Genomic DNA, 13,491 nt, shown 5'->3' with positions numbered 1-13,491 from the left:
GCCCTGAGTGTGCTGGGCCAAAGAGGTCTTGGGCATCCAGCCCCTTGCTGGTCCCTTCCCTCTGACGAGGCCCTCTGAGCTCCAGCACCTTGCAGTGTGGAGACAGCCCCTGCCAGTAACCTCCTCTCCAAGGAGGCCTCAACCGAGGCCTAGGCCCAGGGGAAAGGCATCAGCGGGGATGAGCCGGGGGAGGCGCCCGGGTATGTCTGGACCCAGTCCCCGCAGCCTGCCCCTTGGTGGGGCAGTACCCCCGGAGGCCAGGAAGATCTGGGCAAGGCTGGCCAGGGACAGGGGCCCTGCTGGGTCCTGCCCCTGGCCTGTGGGGCCTCTGAGCACAACCGGCCCTCTCCCACTGGAAGACCTCCCCAGGCTGCCTCCAAAGGCCGGTTTGCAAACACTCCCGCCCGCTGTTCACGCCAGGCATGCACAATGCTCCCAAGCCCGGGAGAAAAGCGCTTCTGGGTGGTGCTTTCTCCGGGCCCTTGCCCCTGAGCCTGTGGGGAAGGCATGGGGGACACACTCCCAGACCAAGGCAGAACGACATGCACACGTCTGTTCCTATCCCCTGCACCGGCAGAGAGCTCGGGGGAGCCAGCGGCTGTCAGGCAGCTGCTGGGCTGGCCGCCTGTGTGGGAAGGGGCAGAGCCGACCTAGGGGCAAGTTGGGCCTCTTGATCTCCCTGCTGCCCTGAGGCTGCTGGGCCAAAGAGGTCTTGGGCATCCAGCCCCTTACTGGTCCCTTCCCTCTCTCGAGGCCCTCTGAGCTCCAGCACCTTGCAGTGTGGAGACAGGCCCTGCCAGCAATCTCCTCTCCAAGGAGGTCTCAACCGAGGCCTAGGCCCAGGGGAAAGGCACCAGAAGGGATGAGCCAGGGGAGGCGCCCGGGCATGTCTGGACCCAGTCCCGGCAGTCTGCCCCTTGGTGGCGCAGTACCCCGGAGGCCAGGAAGGTCTGGGCAAGGCTGCCAGGGGCAGGGACACTGCTGGGTCCTGCTCCTGGCCTGTGGGTCCTCTGAGCACAACCGGCACTCTCCCGCTGGAAGACCTCCCCGGCTGCCTCCAAAGGCCGGTTTGCAAGCACTCCCACCCGCTGTTCCCGCCAGGCACGCACAATGCTCCCAAGCCCGGGAGAAAAGCGCTTCGGGGTGGTGCTCTCTCCGGGCCTTTTCCCCTGAGCCTGGGGGCCAGGCAGGGGGTCCACACTCCCAGGCCAAGGCACAACGACATGCACACGTCTGTTCCTGCCCCCTACACCGGCAGAGAGCTCAGTGGAGCCAGAGTCTGTCAGACAGCTGCTGGGCTGGCCGCCTGTGTGGGAAGGGGCAGAGCCGACCTAGGGGCAAGTTGGGCCTCTTGCTCTCCCTGCTGCCCTGAGGCTGCTGGGCCAAAGAGGTCTTGGGCATCCAGCCCCTTTCTGGTCCCTTCCCTCTGACGAGGCCCTCTGAGCTCAAGCACCTTGCAGTGTGGAGACAGCCCCTCCCAGCAACCTCCTCTCCCAGGAGGCCTCAACCGAGGCCTAGGCCCAGGGGAAAGGCACCAGCGGGGATGAGCCTGGGGAGGCGCCCGGGCATGTCTGGACCCAGTCCCCGCAGCCTGCCCCTTGGTGGGGCAGTACCCCCGGAGGCCAGGAAGATCTGGGCAAGGCTGGCCAGGGGCAGGCGCCCTGCTGGGTCCTGCCCCTGGCCTGTGGGGCCTCTGAGCACAACCGGCCCTCTCCCACTGGAAGACCTCCCCGGCTGCCTCCAAAGGCCGGTTTGCAATCACTCCCGCCCTCTGTTCACGCCAGGCACGCACAATGCTCCCAAGCCCGGGAGAAAAGCGCTTCGGGGTGGTGCTCTCTCCGGGCCCTTGCCCCTGAGCCTGGGGGCAATGCAGGGGGAACACACTCCCAGGCCAAGGCAGAACCACATGCACACGTCTGTTCCTGCCCCCTGCACAGGCAGAGAGCTAGGGGAGCCAGAGTCTTTCAGGCAGCTGCTGGGCTGGCCACCTGTGTGGGAAGGGGCAGAGCCGACCTAGGGGCAAGTTGGGCCTCTTGCTCTCCCTGCTGCCCTGAGGCTGCTGGGCCAAAGAGGTCTTGGGCATCCAGCCCCTTACTGGTCCCTTCCCTCTGACGAGGCCCTCTGAGCTCCAGCACCTTGCAGTGTGGAGACAGCCCCTGCCAGCAACCTCTCTCCAAGGAGGCCTCAACCGAGGCCTAGGCCCAGGGGAAAGGCACCAGCGGGGATGAGCCTGGGGAGGGTCCCGGGCATGTCTGGACCCAGTCCCCGCAGCCTGCCCCTTGGTGGGGCTGTAACCCCGGAGGCAGGACCGTCTGTGCAAGGCTGGCCAGGGGCAGGGGCCCTCCTGGGTCCTGCCCCTGGCCTGTGGGGCCTCTGAGCACAACCGGCCCTCTCCCACTGGAAGACCTCCCCGGCTGCCTCCAAAGGCCGGTTTGCAAGCACTTCTGCCTGCTGTTCCCGCCACACGCGCACAATGCTCCCAAGCCCGGGAGAAAAGCGTTTCGGGGTGGTGTTCTCTCTGGGCCCAAGAAAGACCTCCCGGGCTGCCCCCAAAGGCCGGTTTGCAAGCACTCCCACTCGCTGTTCCCGCCATCCGTGCAAATGCTCCAAGCCCAGGAGAAAAGCGCTTCGGGGTGGTGCTCTCTCCCGGCCCTTGGAAGACCTCCCCGGCTGCCTCCAAAGGCTGGTTTTCAAGAACTCCCTCCCGCTGTCCCGCCAGCCGCACACAATGCTCCCAATCACGGGAGAAAAGCGCTTCGGGGTGGTGATCTCTCCGGGCCCTTGGAAGACCTCCCCGGCTGCCTCCAAAGGCCGGTTTGCAAGCACTCATGCCCCCTGTTCCCGCCCGCCGCGCACAATGCTCCCAAGCCCGGGAGAAAAGCGCTTTGGGGTGGTGCTCTCTCCTGGCCCTTGGAAGACCTCCCCGGCTGCCTCCAAAGGCCGGTTTGCAAGCACTCAATCCCGCTGTTCCCGCCAGCCGCGCACAATGCTCCCAAGCCCGGGAGAAAAGCGCTTCGGGGTGGTGCTCTCTCCCGGCCCTTGGAAGACCTCCCCGGCTGCCTCCAAAGGCTGGTTTCAAGAACTCCCTCCCGCTGACCCGCCAGCCGCACACAATGCTCCCAAGCCCGGGAGAAAAGCATTTTGGGGTGGTGCTCTCTCCGGGCCCTTGGAAGACCTCCCCGGCTGCCTCCAAAGGACGGTTTTCAAGCACTCTTGCCTGCTGTTCCCGCCACCCGCGCACAATGCTCCCAAGCCCGGGAGAAAAGCGCTTCGGGGTGGTGCTCTCTAAAGGCCCTTGGAAGACCTCCCCGGCTGCCTCCAAAGGCCGGTTTGCAAGGACTCCTTCCTGCTGTTCCCGCCAGCCACGCACAATGCTCCCAAGCCCGGGAGAAAAGCATTTTGGGGTGGTGCTCACTCCGGGCCCTTGGAAGACCTCCCCGGCTGCCTCCAAAGGCCAGTTTGCAAGCACTCCTGCCTGCTGTTCCCGCCAGCCGCGCACAATGCTCCCAAGCCCGGGAGAAAAGCGCTTCAGGGTGGTGCTCTCTCCGGGCACCTTCAAGACCTCCCCGGCTGCCTCCAAAGGCAGGTTTGTAAGTACTCATTCCCGCTGCTTCCGCCAGCCACGCACAATGCTCCCAAGCCCGGGAGAAAAGCATTTTGGGGTAGTGATCAGTCTGGGCCCTTGGAAGACCTCCCCGGCTCTCCCCAAAGGCCGGTTTGGAAGCACTCCCACTCGCTGTTCCCGCCATCCGCGCAAATGTTCCAAGCCCGGGAGAAAAGCGCTTCGGGGTGGTGCTCTCTCCTGGCCCTTGGAAGACCTCCCCGGCTGCCTCCAAAGGCCGGTTTGCAAGCACTCCCGCCCGCTGTTCCCGCCAGCCGCGCACAATGCTCCCAATCACGGGAGAAAAGCGCTTCCGGGTGGTGCTCTCTCCTGGCCCTTGGAAGACCTCCCCGTCTGCCTCCAATGGCCAGTTTGCAAGCACTCATGCCCGCTGTTCCCACCAGCCGCGCACAATGCTCCCAATCCCGGGGGAAAAACGTTTTGGGGTGGTGCTCAAACCGGGCCCTGAAAGACCTCCCCGGCTGCCTCCTAAGGCCGGTTTTCAAGCACTCCTGCCTGCTGTTCCCGCCACCCGCGCACAATGCTCCCAAGCACGGGAGAAAAGTGCTTCGGGGTGGTGCTCTCTCCGGGCCCTTGGAAGACGTCCCCGGCTGCCTCCAAAGGCCGGTTTGCAAGCACTCATGACCGTTGTTCCCACCAGCCGCGCACAATGCTCCCAAGCCCAGGAGAAAAGCATTTTGGGGTGGTGCTCACTCCGAGCCCTTGGAAGACCTCCCCGGCTGCCTCCAAAGGCCAGTTTGCAAGCACTCCTGCCTGCTGTTCCCGCCAGCCGCGCACAATGCTCCCAAGCCCGGGAGAAAAGCGCTTCGGGGTGGTGCTCTCTCCGGGCACTTTCAAGACCTCCCCGGCTGCCTCCAAAGGCCGGTTTGTAAGTACTCATTCCCGCTGCTTCCGCCAGCCACGCACAATGCTCCCAATCCCGGGAGAAAAGCATTTTGGGGTGGTGCTCTCTCCGGGCCCTTGGAAGACCTCCCGGGCTGCCTCCAAAGGCCGGTTTGTAAGCACTCATGTCTGCTGTTCCCGACAGCCGCACACAATGCTCCCAAGCCCGGGAGAAAAGCATTTTGGGGTGGTGATCAGTCCGGGGCCTTGGAAGACCTCCCCGGCTGCCTCCAAAGGACAGTTTGCAAGCACTCATGCCCGCTGTTCCCGCCAGCCGCGCACAATGCTCCCAAGACCGTGAGAAATGCGCTTCGGGGTGGTGTTCTCTCCGGGACCATGGAGGACGTCCCCGGCTGCCCCCAAAGGCCGCTTTGCAAGCACTCCCACTCGCTGTTCCCGCCAGCCACACACAATGTTCCAAAACCCCGGAGAAAAGCGCTTCGGGGTGGTGCTCTCTCCGGGCCCTTGGAAGACTTCTCTGGCTGCCTCCAAAGGCCGGTTTGCAAGAATTCCCTCCCGCTGTTCCACCAGCCGCACACAATGCTCCAAAACCCGAGAGAAAAGCCCTTCGAGGTGGTGTTCTCTCCGGGCCCTTGGAAGACCTCCCCGGCTGCCTCCAAAGGCCGGTTTCCAAGCACTCCTGCCTGCTGTTCCCGCCACACGCGCACAATGCACCCAAGCCCGGGAGAAAAGCGCTTCGGGGTGGTGCTCTCTCCGGGCCTTTGGAAGACCTCCCCGGCTGCCTCCAAAGGCCGGTTTGCAAGCACTCCTGCCTGCTGTTCCCGCCAGGCACGCACAATGCTCCCAATCATGGGAGAAAAGTGCCTCGGGATGGTGCTCTCTCCGGGCCCTTGGAAGACCTCCCCGGCTACCTCCAAAGGCGGGTTTGCAAGTACTCATTCCCGCTGTTCCCGCCAGCTGCGCACAATGCTCCCAAGCCCGGGAGAAAAGCATTTTGGGGTGGTGCTCTCTCCGGGCCCTTGGAAGACCACCCCGGCTGCCTCAAAAGGCCGGTTTGCAAGCACTCAGGCCCGCTGTTCCCGCCAGCCGCGTACAATGCTCCCTAGCCCGGGAGAAAAGCATTTTGGGGTGGTGCTCACTCCGGGAACTTGAAAGACCTGCCCGGCTGCCTCCAAAGTCCGGTTTGCAAGAACTCATGCCCGCTGTTCCCGCCAGCCGCGCACAATGCTCCCAAGACCGGGAGAAATGCGCTTCGGGGTGGTGTTCTCTCCGTGCCCATGGAGGACCTCCCCAGCTGCCGCCAAAGGCCGGTTTGCAATCACTCCCACTCACTGTTCCGGCCAGCCACGCACATGCTCCAAAACACGGGAGAGAAGCGCTTTGGGGTGGTGCTCTCTCCCGGCCCTTGGAAGACTTCCCCGGCTGCCTCCAAAGGCCGGTTTGCAAGAACTCCCTCCCGCTGTCCCGCCAGCCGCACATAATGCTCCCAATCACGGGAGAAAAGCGCTTCGGGGTGGTGCTCTCTCAGGGCCCTTTGAAGACCTCCCCGGCTGCCTCCAATGGCCGGTATGCAAGCACTCATGCCCGCTGTTCCCACCAGCCGTGTACCATGCTCCCAAGCACGGGAGAAAAGCATTTTGGGGTGGTGCTCACTCCTTGCCCTTGGAAGACCTCCGCGCCTGCCTCCAAAGGCCGGTTTGCAAGCACTCCTGCCTGCTGTTCCCGCCACCCGCGCACACTGCTCCCAAGCCCGGGAGAAAAGCGCATCGGAGTGGTGTTCTCTCCGGGCCCATGGAAGACCTCCCCAGCTGCCCCCAAAGGCCGGTTTGCAAGCATTCCCACTAGCTGTTCCCGCCAGCCATGCAAATGCTCCCAAGCCGGGGGGAAAAGCATTTTGGGGTGGTGCTCTCTCCGGGCGATTGCCCCTGTGCCTGGGGGCCAGGCAGGGGGTCCACACTCCCAGGCCAAGTCAGAACCACATGCACACGTTTGTTCCTGCCCCCTGCACCGGCAGAGAGCTCGGGGGAGCCAGAGTCTGCCAGGAAGCTGCTGGGCTGGCTGCCTGTGTGGGAAGGGGCAGAGCCAACCTAGGGGCAAGTTGTGGCCTCTGGCTCTCCCTGCTGCCCTGAGGTTGCTGGGCCAAAGAGGTCTTGAGCATCCAGCCCCTTGCTGGTCCCTTCCCACTGACGAGGCCCTCTGAGCTCCAGCATCTCGCAGTGTGGAGACAGCCCCTGCCAGCAACCTCCTCTCCAAGGAGGCCTCAACCGAGGCCTAGGCCGAGGGGAAAGGCACCAGCGGGAATGAGCCTGCCGAGGCGCCCGGGCATGTCTGGACCCAGGCGCCGCAGCCTGCCCCTTGGTGGGGCAGTACCCCCGGAGGTCAGGAAGGTCTGGGAAAAGCTGGCAGGGACAGGGGCCCTGCTGTGTACTGTCCCTGGCCTGTGGGGCCTCTGAGCTCAACCGGCCCTCTCCCGCTGGAATACTTCCCCAGCTGCCTCCAAAGGCCGGTTTGCCAACACTCCGCCCACTGTTCCCACCAGGAACGCACAATGCTCCCAAGCCCGGGAGAAAAGCACTTCGGGGTGGTGCTCTCTCCGGGCCCTTGCCCCTGAGCCTGGGGCCAGGCAGCTGATCCACACTCCCAGGCCAAGGCAGAACCACATGCACACGTCTGTTCCTGCCCCCTGCACCGGCAGAGAGCTCAGGGAAGCCAGAGTCTGTCAGGCAGCTGCTGGGCTGGCCGCCTGTGTGGGAAGGGGCAGAGCTGACCTAGGGGCAAGTTGGGCCTCTTGCTCTCCCTGCTGCCCTGAGGCTGCTGGGCCAAAGAGGTCTTGGGCATCCAGCCCCTTGCTGGTCCCTTCCATCTGACGAGGCCCTCTGAGCTCCAGCACCTTGCAGTGTGGAGACAGCCTTTGCCAGCAACCTCCTCTGCAACGAGGCCTCAACCGAGGCCTAGGCCCAGGGGAAAGGCACCAGCGGGGATGAACCTGGGGAGGCGCCCGAGCATGTATGGACCCAGTCCCCGCAGCCTGCCCCTTGGTGGGGCTGTACCCCCGGAGGCCAGGAAGGTCTGGGCAAGGCTGGCCAGGGGCAGGGGCCCTGCTGGGTCCTGCCCCTGGCCTGTGGGGCCTCTGAGCACAACCGGCCCTCTCCCACTGGAAGACCTCCCCGGCTGCCTCCAAAGGCCGGTTTGCAAGCCCTCCCGCCCACTGTTCCCAGCAGGCGCGCACAGTGCTCCCAAGCCCGGGAGAAAAGCACTTCGGGGTGGTGCTCTCACCGGGCCCTTGCCCCTGAGCCTGGGGGCAATGCAGGGGGAACACACTCCCAGGCCAAGGCAGAACCATATGCACACGTCTGTTCCTGCCCCCTGCACTGGCAGAGAGCGCAGGGGAGCCAGAGTCTGTCAGGCAGCTGCTGGGTTGGCCGCCTGTGTGGGAAGGGGCAGAGCCGCCCTAGGGGCAAGTTGGGCCTCTTGCTCTCCCTGCTGCCCTGAGGCTGCTGGGCCAAAGGCGTCTTGGGCATCCAGCCCCTTACTGGTCCCTTCCCTCTGACGAGGCCCTCTGAGCTCCAGCACCTTGCAGTGTGGAGACAGCCCCTGCCAGCAACCTCCTCTCCAAGGAGGCCTCAAGCGAGGCCTAGGCCCAGGGGAAAGGCACCAGCGGGGATGAGACTGGGGAGGCGCCCGGGCATGTCTGGACCCAGTCCCCGCAGCCTGCCCCTTGGTGGGGCTGTAACCCCGGAGGCAGGAATGTCTGGGCAAGGCTGGCCAGGGGCTGGGGTCCTGATGGGTCCTGCCCCTGGCCTGTGGGGCCTCTGAGCACAACCGGCCCTCTCCCACTGGAAGACCCCCTCAGCTGCCTCCAAAGGCCGGTTTGCAAGCACTCCCGCCCACTGTTCCCACCAAGCACGCAAAATGCTCCCAAGCCCGGGAAAAAAGTGCTTCGGGGTGGTGCTCTCTCCCGGCCCTTGCCCCTGAGCCTGGGTGCCAGGCATGGGTCCACACTCCCAGGCCAAGGCAGAACCACATGCACACGTCTGTTCCTGCCCCCTGCACAGGCAGAGAGCTCGGGGAGCCAGAGTCTGTCAGGCAGCTGCTGGGTTGGCCGCCTGTGTGGGAAGGGGCAGAGCCGCCCTAGGGGCAAGTTGGGCCTCTTGCTCTCCCTGCTTCCCTGAGGCTACTGGGCCAAAGACGTCTTGGGCATCCAGCCCCTTACTGGTCCCTTCCCTCTGACGAGGCCCTCTGAGCTCCAGCACCTTGCAGTGTGGAGACAGCCCCTGCCAGCAACCTCCTCTCCAAGGAGGCCTCAACCGAGGCCTAGGCCCATGGGAAAGGCACCAGCGGGGATGAGCCAGGGGAGGCGCCCGAGCATGTCTGGACCCAGTCCCTGCAGCCTGCCCCTTGGTGGGGCTGTACCCCCGGAGGCCAGGAAGGTCTGGGCAAGGCTGGCCAGGGACAGGGGCCCTGCTGGGTCCTGCTCCTGGCCTGTGGGGCCTCTGAGCACAACCGGCCCTCTCCCACTGGAAGACCTCCCCGGCTGCCGCCAAAGGCCGGTTTGCAAGCGCTCCCGCCCACTGTTCCCAGCAGGCGCGCACAGTGCTCCCAAGCCCGGGAGAAAAGCACTTCGGGGTGGTGCTCTCACCGGGCCCTTGCCCCTGAGCCTGGGGGCAATGCAGGGGGAACACACTCCCAGGCCAAGGCAGAACCACATGAACACGTCTGATCTGCCCCCTGCACAGGCAGAGAGCTCAGGGGAGCCAGAGTCTGTCAGGCAGCTGCTGGGCTGGCCGCCTGTGTGGGAAGGGGCAGAGCCGACCTAGGGGCAAGTTGGGCCTCTTGCTCTCCCTGCTTCCCTGAGGCTGCTGGGCCAAAGAGGTCTTGGGCATCCAGCCCCTTGCTGGTCCCTTCCCTCTGACGAGGCCCTCTGAGCTCCAGCACCTTGCAGTGTGGAGACAGCCCATGCCAGGAACCTCCTCTCCAAGGAGGCCTCAACCGAGGCCTAGGCCCAGGGGAAAGGCACCAGCGGGGATGAGCCTGGGGAGGCGCCCGGGCATGTCTGGACCCAGTCCCCGCAGCCTGCCCCTTGGTGGGGCTGTACCCCCGGAGGCAGGAAGGTCTGGGCAAGGCTGGCCAGGGGCAGGGGCCCTGCTGGGTCCTGCCCCTGGCCTGTGGGGCCTCTGAGCACAACCGGCCCTCTCCCGCTGGAAGACCTCCCCGGCTGCCTCCAAAGGGCGTTTTACAAACACTCCCGCCCACTGTTCCCACCAGGCGCGCAAAATGCTCCCAAGCCCGGGAGAAAAGCGCTTCGGGGTGGTGCTCTCTCCCGGCCCTTGCCCCTGAGCCTGTGGCCAGGCAGTGGATCCACACTACCAGGCCAAGGCAGAACCACATGCACACGTCTGTTCCTGCCCCCTCCACCGGCAGAGAGCTGGGGGGAGCCAGAGTCTGTCAGGCAGCTGCTGGGCTGGCCGCCTGTGTGGGAAGGGGCAGAACCGACCTAGGGGCAAGTTGGGCCTCTTGCTCTCCCTGCTGCCCTGAGGCTGCTGGGCCAAAGAGGTCTTGGGCATCCAGCCCCTTGCTGGTCCCTTCCCTCTGACGATGCCCTCTGAGCTCCAGCACCTTGCAGTGTGGAGACAGCCCCTGCCAGCAACCTCCTCTCCAAGGAGGCCTCAACCGAGGCCTAGGCCCAGGGGAAAGGCACCAGCGGGGATGAGCCAGTGGAGGCGCCCGGGCATGTCTGGACCCAGTCCCCGCAGCCTGCCCCTTGGTGGTGCAGTACCCCCGGAGGCCAGGAAGGTCTGGGCAAGGCTGGCGAGGGGCAGGGGCCCTGCTGGGTCCTGCCCCTGGCCTGTGGGGCCTCTGAGCACAACCGGCCCTCTCCCACTGGAAGAACTCCCCGGCTGCCTACAAAGCCCGGTTTGCCAACACTCGCGCCCCGCTGTTCCCGCCAGGCACGCACAATGCTCCCAAGCCCGGGAGAAAACCGCTTCGGAGTGGTGCTCTCTCCGGGCCCTTGCCCCTGAGCCTGGGGCCAGGCAGGTGATCCACACTCCCAGGCCAAGGCAGAACCACATGCACACGTCTGTTCCTGCCCCCTGCACCGGCAGAGAGCTCGCGGGAGCCAGAGTCTCTCAGGCAGCTGCTGGGCTGGCCGCCTGAGTGGGAAGGGGCAGAGCTGACCTAGGGGCAAGTTGAGCCTCTTGCTCTCCCTGCTTCCCAGAGGCTGCTGGGCCAAAGAGGTCTTGGGCATCCAGCCCCTTGCTGGTCCCTTCCCTCTGACGAGGCCCTCTGAGCTCCAGCACCTTGCAGTGTGGAGACAGCCCCTGCCAGCAACCTCCTCTCCAAGGAGGCCTCAACCGAGGCCTAGGCCCAGGGGAAAGGCACCAGCGGGGATGAGCCAGTGGAGGCGCCCGGGCATGTCTGGACCCAGTCCCCGCAGCCTGCCCCTTGGTGGTGCAGTACCCCCGGAGGCCAGGAAGGTCTGGGCAAGGCTGGCGAGGGGCAGGGGCCCTGCTGGGTCCTGCCCCTGGCCTGTGGGGCCTCTGAGCACAACCGGCCCTCTCCCACTGGAAGACCTCCCCGGCTGCCTGCAAAGGCCGGTTTGCAAGCACTCCCGCCTACTGTTCCCACCAGGCGCGCACAATGCTCCCAAGCCCGGGAGAAAAGCGCTTCGGGTTGGTGCTCTCTCCGGGCCCTTGCCCCTGAGCCTGGGGGCCAGGCAGGGGGTCCACACTCCCAGACCAAGGCAGAACCACATGCACACGTCTGTTCCTGCCCCCTGCACAGGCAGAGAGCTCGGGGGAGCCAGAGTCTGTCAGGCAGCTGCTGGGCTGGCCGCCTGTGTGGGAAGGGGCAGAGCCGACCTAGGGGCAAGTTGGGCCTCTTGCTCTCCCTGCTGCCCTGAGGCTGCTGGGCCAAAGAGGTCTTGGGCATCCAGCCCCTTGCTGGTCCCTTCCCTCTGACGAGGCCCTCTGAGCTCCAGCACCTTGCAGTGTGGAGACAGCCCCTGCCAGTAACCTCTCTCCAAGGAGGCCTCAACCGAGGCCTAGGCCCAGGGGAAAGGCACCAGCGGGGATGAGCCAGGGGAGGCGCTCGGCCATGTCTGGACCCAGTCCCCGCAGCCTGCCCCTTGGTGGGGCAGTACCCCCGGAGGCGAGGAAGATCTGGGCAAGGCTGGCCAGGGGCAGGGGCCCTGCTGGGTCATGCCCCTGGCCTGTGGGGCCTCTGAGCACAACCGGCCCTCTCTCGTTGGAAGACCTCCCCGGCTGCCTCCAATGGCCGGTTTGCAAGCCCTCATGCCCGCTGTTCCCACCAGCCGCGCACAATGCTCCCTAGCCCGGGAGAAAAGCATTTTTGGGTGGTGCTCACTCCGGGCCCTTGGAAGACCTCCGTGGCTGCCTCCAAGGCCGGTTTGCAAGCACTTCTGCCTCCTTCTCCCGCCACACGCGCACAATGCTCCCAAGCCCGGGAGAAAAGCGTTTCGGGGTGGTGTTCTCTCTGGGCCCAAGAAAGACCTCCCGGGCTGCCCACAAAGGCCGGTTTGCAAGCACTCCCACTCGCTGTTCCCGCCATCCGTGCAAATGCTCCAAGCCCAGGAGAAAAGCGCTTCGGGGTGGTGCTCTCTCCCGGCCCTTGGAAGACCTCCCCGGCTGCCTCCAAAGGCTGGTTTTCAAGAACTCCCTCCCGCTGTCCCGCCAGCCGCACACAATGCTCCCAATCACGGGAGAAAAGCGCTTCGGGGTGGTGATCTCTCCCGGCCCTTGGAAGACCTCCCCGGCTGCCTCCAAAGGCCGGTTTGCAAGCACTCATGCCCGCTGTTCCCGCCCGCCGCGCACAATGCTCCCAAGCCCGGGAGAAAAGCGCTTCGGGGTGGTGCTCTCTCCCGGCCCTTGGAAGACCTCCGCGCCTGCCTCCAAAGGCCGGTTTGCAAGCACTCCTGCCTGCTGTTCCCGCCACCCGCGCACACTGCTCCCAAGCCCGGGAGAAAAGCGCATCGGAGTGGTGTTCTCTCCGGGCCCATGGAAGACCTCCCCAGCTGCCCCCAAAGGCCGGTTTGCAAGCATTCCCACTAGCTGTTCCCGCCAGCCATGCAAATGCTCCCAAGCCGGGGGGAAAAGCATTTTGGGGTGGTGCTCTCTCCGGGCGATTGCCCCTGTGCCTGGGGGCCAGGCAGGGGGTCCACACTCCCAGGCCAAGTCAGAACCACATGCACACGTTTGTTCCTGCCCCCTGCACCGGCAGAGAGCTCGGGGGAGCCAGAGTCTGCCAGGAAGCTGCTGGGCTGGCTGCCTGTGTGGGAAGGGGCAGAGCCAACCTAGGGGCAAGTTGTGGCCTCTGGCTCTCCCTGCTGCCCTGAGGTTGCTGGGCCAAAGAGGTCTTGAGCATCCAGCCCCTTGCTGGTCCCTTCCCACTGACGAGGCCCTCTGAGCTCCAGCATCTCGCAGTGTGGAGACAGCCCCTGCCAGCAACCTCCTCTCCAAGGAGGCCTCAACCGAGGCCTAGGCCGAGGGGAAAGGCACCAGCGGGAATGAGCCTGCCGAGGCGCCCGGGCATGTCTGGACCCAGGCGCCGCAGCCTGCCCCTTGGTGGGGCAGTACCCCCGGAGGTCAGGAAGGTCTGGGAAAAGCTGGCAGGGACAGGGGCCCTGCTGTGTACTGTCCCTGGCCTGTGGGGCCTCTGAGCTCAACCGGCCCTCTCCCGCTGGAATACTTCCCCAGCTGCCTCCAAAGGCCGGTTTGCCAACACTCCGCCCACTGTTCCCACCAGGAACGCACAATGCTCCCAAGCCCGGGAGAAAAGCACTTCGGGGTGGTGCTCTCTCCGGGCCCTTGCCCCTGAGCCTGGGGCCAGGCAGCTGATCCACACTCCCAGGCCAAGGCAGAACCACATGCACACGTCTGTTCCTGCCCCCTGCACCGGCAGAGAGCTCAGGGAAGCCAGAGTCTGTCAGGCAGCTGCTGGGCTGGCCGCCTGTGTGGGAAGGGGCAGAGCTGACCTAGGGGCAAGTTGGGCCTCTTGCTCTCCCTGCT

This window comes from Dama dama, unplaced genomic scaffold (genome assembly GCF_033118175.1).
Source record: "Dama dama isolate Ldn47 unplaced genomic scaffold, ASM3311817v1 ptg000094l, whole genome shotgun sequence".
In the NCBI taxonomy this organism is placed as follows: Eukaryota; Metazoa; Chordata; class Mammalia; order Artiodactyla; family Cervidae; genus Dama; species Dama dama.
Note: the sequence above shows the minus strand (reverse complement) of the source record.